This window comes from Gossypium arboreum, chromosome 9, assembly GCF_025698485.1.
Source record: "Gossypium arboreum isolate Shixiya-1 chromosome 9, ASM2569848v2, whole genome shotgun sequence".
NCBI lineage: Eukaryota > Viridiplantae > Streptophyta > Magnoliopsida > Malvales > Malvaceae > Gossypium > Gossypium arboreum.
Genome location: NC_069078.1, coordinates 15,994,601 through 15,999,333, shown reverse-complemented (window position 1 = coordinate 15,999,333; position 4,733 = coordinate 15,994,601). Strand labels below are relative to the sequence as shown.

General features: G+C 35.0%; 1 long non-coding RNA gene across 1 annotated transcript; it reads right to left on the bottom strand.

Moving 5' to 3' along the window:
* Positions 1-2,355: 2,355 nt before the first annotated feature.
* On the bottom strand, positions 2,356-4,369 carry LOC128280656 (uncharacterized). Its single transcript, XR_008270754.1, has 3 exons — positions 4,254-4,369; positions 3,297-3,337; positions 2,356-2,408 (listed from the first exon to the last, which is right to left on the bottom strand). It is a non-coding gene; the product is annotated as an uncharacterized LOC128280656 (long non-coding RNA).
* Between the last annotated feature and the right edge of the window lie 364 nt (positions 4,370-4,733).

Genomic DNA, 4,733 nt, shown 5'->3' with positions numbered 1-4,733 from the left:
TTCGAATCATTTATAAAGACTTGGTAGCCTGATTGAACAAAGTATTCTCTGTCATTTGAAAATTTCCATACTTTTTTGTCTCTACCTCCAAAGATTTAGAACAAGCTTCGTAATAGATGTCTCATTGCCTCTGTACTTAAACAATCATTAATACAGGAAGTGTTCGAATACGTTTCCTCATAGCACACTAGTTCAAAGAAATTATTGTTTTCATTCACCATCTCTTGTAACCTTGCATCTCTTTTTTGTATTAACTCATTTTCTATTATCAAATGGTTCCATTCCGCACTTGTCAATCTAAACATCTCCTACATTGAACATTCACATGTAAAATACTTTTCCAAATCCACAACTCATTAAGGTTTAGACTAACTTTATCAAAATTCACTTTACAACAATTTTTTTTTCACAATAGTATTCTGAAACACCCAACTATTGGATCTTGTGCCTTGAACGTAGTATATTCACTTGTGAACTTGTAATTTTTTCAAACAGATAGATTAATAAAACAAATTCATTGATTACATTAATATACTTTGTATGATTGTCCTCATGTGGTTTTGCATGCAAAGAAAAATAGAAGAAAATGTTGCTGATTGGTTGTCTAATGTTTAAACTAATACTAAGCAGTATTACGTTGTCGAACTGTAATATGGAAAAACAATTCGTATTAGTAGAAGAACCTAAACATGTACTTAGTCTAATAAAAAATGAGAAAAACGATTGAAAGACTAATATTCTATCAAGTCCAAATTGGGGAGATACTTTTTCTTGGAAATCAGAGTAGATGACTCCCAGAACATAGAGACATAAATGTGATTGACAGTACATCAGACTGGACCTAAGAATAATAGATCCTCAATTAGTTTATGGATTTATTCACTTGTGACGTTAATAGTGTGATATAACTAAATCCTGAGTGGATTACAAACTATGTATGTGTGACTCGTACACATTAATGTAAGTAAAAGCCTGAGTTCGAATAGATAAGAAGACGAAAATTGGAGCGTTAGGTGTCGACTTTTGTAGTATGTAGTGTCGTTCACAATGGTGAAATTCATAGCTCGAGACATGACTAAATGATATCCTCTCATTAGAATTACATGGTTGATAAAAATTAAATGTGGTCACGGGTCGTTCGTCTTTGTGATGGATGACTTGATTACTATTTGATAGTAATTAACTTTTCATGAAGAAAGATGTAATGGTTACCATGAGATAAAATAAAATCATATTGGGAGAACAGATATTACCCCAAAAAGAGTAATGATATCCTATAAAGGTAACACACTTATGACAAGGTTATTGGACGAGCAATAATCGAGTTGCTTTTGTAATGGTATGTCGTTGAGGAGAGCTCAGTTACGATATTATAATGGAATGACTTCGTGACTAAATGAGTTTATAATTAATAGGAAAAAAGTAAGAACTTAATTATAAATCATTTGAGCCCCAATTACATATGTCCAATCTGTAACACACCGATTCTGGCAGGTATAAAATTTTAGCGTATAATTCTAAGGTCGTATGATTGGTGGAGTAGGCTTCACCCAAGTGCATATTTCAGCATATAGAGCTGGCGTATACATTTATGTGGTTAAGTTAGTAAAGGTTCCTTGTCAAGTGGCTATACTAGTTGGAATAAGACCAGTGGCCAAGTAAAATGGTATTGAGAATATAAGTTCACATCAAGGATATAGTGCGTCCGTTAATTGTAGTACTATGCAAGTTAAGTTGCAAGGTAAGCTAGTTAGGAACCAATTGAATGTGAAACATGAGAGTTGTAGCACCCCAAACCCGGCCCAGACGTTATGGCAGGATCCGACATGCCACATCGAAGTGTTCAAAACATTTTATATTGTTGATCCAGAAAAAACCTACTTAGTGTTTTAAAAGATAATTTCATTATAGGTTAAAGTGAATGGAAGTTGTGCACTAGGTAGGAAACCGAAAAATAGGAGGTGAGTCTATCGGACTACTTAAGTACCAAGCTCCCTTCGGATCCAATCCTAGACATGCACACCGCCATTGCCACACCTTAACGTCATGTATATTTCTAGGAAACCGATTTGATTAAGTCATTTTTAGGAAAAGTGATTAATTTTGGAAAATACTTTCATTGTGGAAGCTTTGCTTGTTGTCATGTTATTTTAAAATAAATTGTTGTTTTTTTTTTTGAAAATGCGCCCTAAAGGTATCCAATTTCAACAGTTAAAATAAGTAATACCTATCTTAGTAATACATATTAAAACCATCAAAAATAATTAAGTGGCCTTATTACATTTAAAAACCCAAACCTTAACGTAAATAATAGGATGTCCAGTTCACCAGAAGAAAACCAAACTTTCAGAACGGGTGGCCACTCCAAATTCCCTCACAGCACCAAGCCCACTATGGTTGGGGATTTCCTGCGTAGATGAAAATAAAAGGGGTGAGTTTGGGGAAACTCAGTGTGTAAGGAAAACCCATTCAAAGCCCAAGTCAGCTAAAGCCTATTGGGCCTAAGCCCATTCAGGTAACAGTGGTACTAGACCAGCGCCCTTTTCAGATTACAATAAACTGGGCCTTAGCCCCTTATTCAGATAACAGTATGGCCCATAGGCCCATTTCAAAATACATGCAACATTAATAACATATGCAAGCCCATTTGGGGAGACTACTCAACCCACCAACCACTGCACTCCACCCGTACCAGCCCTACACACCATGTGGGGAATAGCTCAACCCACCCATTAACACTCCACAATTGCGGCCTTCTTTGCTTTCGATTAATCATAAATTGAGGCAAAGCCTCCGACGTGGACAAGCCACTTTCAGTACTTCCTCGTCAATATCCCAATCCCATGCATCAGATAATAAAAACATGGCATGCAGTAAATAACAACAGTCAAACATGCATTTAGGTCAGTTTAACCCTAGTGGTATTTCGGTAATTTATCTACCAGGGGTGAAACTGTAAATTTTCTATTTTTAAAGGTATTTCAGTAATTTATCTATTTTAGGGTTTTTCATGCATATTCATACTTTTCACGTACTAACAGAATCACGTACCGAGGTTTCTTACCGAATTGGGCCCGTTGGCCCATCATTCCAATTTTGGCCCATTAAGCCCAAAAATATCGAGGGCACAGAAATCATGCACTTTGCAGTCCAAATTTTGCAGCTTACCAAAAACATTAATCGATTTACCTCACGAGCATTTGCACACTCGCAAATTTACAAAATACCGGTTTTCGGCATTTCGACATTTCGACTTTTGCCGATCCAGACTAAGAAAGAGGGTGTTAGTTACACACCTGTTTACGACGATATGCTACGAGATCCACACACGAACCACCTACAATTGAATTACTAACACGTTAATCTAACTATTTAAATACAAACTACGTATTAACCCCTTACAATATTCGGCCAACCACACCTACAGATCATAGTAAGCTTATAAGAAATCAATAAGCAACTCATTAACAAATTTTTGTCAATGTTTACCACATAATCATAATTTCACTGCAAGCTATCTTCCTGAGCAACAGTCACTAAATCATTTATAACTGGAGCTACGAAACTCCAAATCAAGTGCCGTTAATTTTCCCTGAAAATAGACTCATATATCTTCTATCCATAAAATTTTCAAAATTTTTGGTTTGGCCAATCAATACCAGATTTTTCTTAAAGTTTCCCATGTTTCACTGTTTGACTAATCTGACCACTCTTCATTACGAATCAAATTACTCATTGTACAGAATTCAAAATATGTTCTCGTTTATTCCATTTGAAACTAGACTCATTAAGCTTTAATTACATAATTTATGCAGCTTTTAACTCATCTCCCATAATTTATGGTGATTTTCCAAAGTCACATTACTGCTGCTGTCCCAAGCAGATTTATTACCAAATCACTCTTTCACACCTAACTTGCATGCTTGTTATTTAAACATGTATATCACCAATCAATCATCACATATCTATGATTTTACTTAAGTATAATCTCCATTTCATCATTTTAAAGCACAACATGTTAGCCGATTTTTCCCCTTAGCATCTAAGGCACATGCATGCTCATTTGTTTGGCTCAACTTCACCTATCTTCCATTTTTCATCAAAAGAACATGAAACAACAACTATTTCCTTCATTTTAATTCATGACTAAATGTTCACAACACAACTAAAAACCAAAATATGCTTCAAGAGTTAAGGTAGAATCAAGAAGAACTCATGAACATCAAGATAGAAGCAAACTACCATGAACTTACCTTCAATTTTCTTCCCCAAGTGACCAAACATTCAAGAGCTTTCTCCTCTCCTTTCTCTTCTCTAAATTTCGGCTATGATGAACAAAGATGGACAAAACTTTGTTCTTTTCACCCCTTTTTCTTTTAATAAAATTTCATATTCATCCATTTTATTCTTTAATACAAAAGACATGAAATGCCCATCATGGAACATTTACCTAAACCATTATCATGGAACATTTACCTAACCCATTATCATGGAATATTTACCTAATCCATTATCATGGAACATTTACCTAACCCATTATCAATTTGTACCATGAATTATGGATATCAAGTGCTCATATTGTCTACAACAACATGATGGCTGGCCACTTCATGTAAAATGGGAGGTTTGTCATGCAAATCCTCCTATTTTGCACTCTTATTTATTTGGCCACTTCAATTTAGCCTATAGCATTTTTAAACATTTTCACATAGGTTCTATTTCATAATTTCACC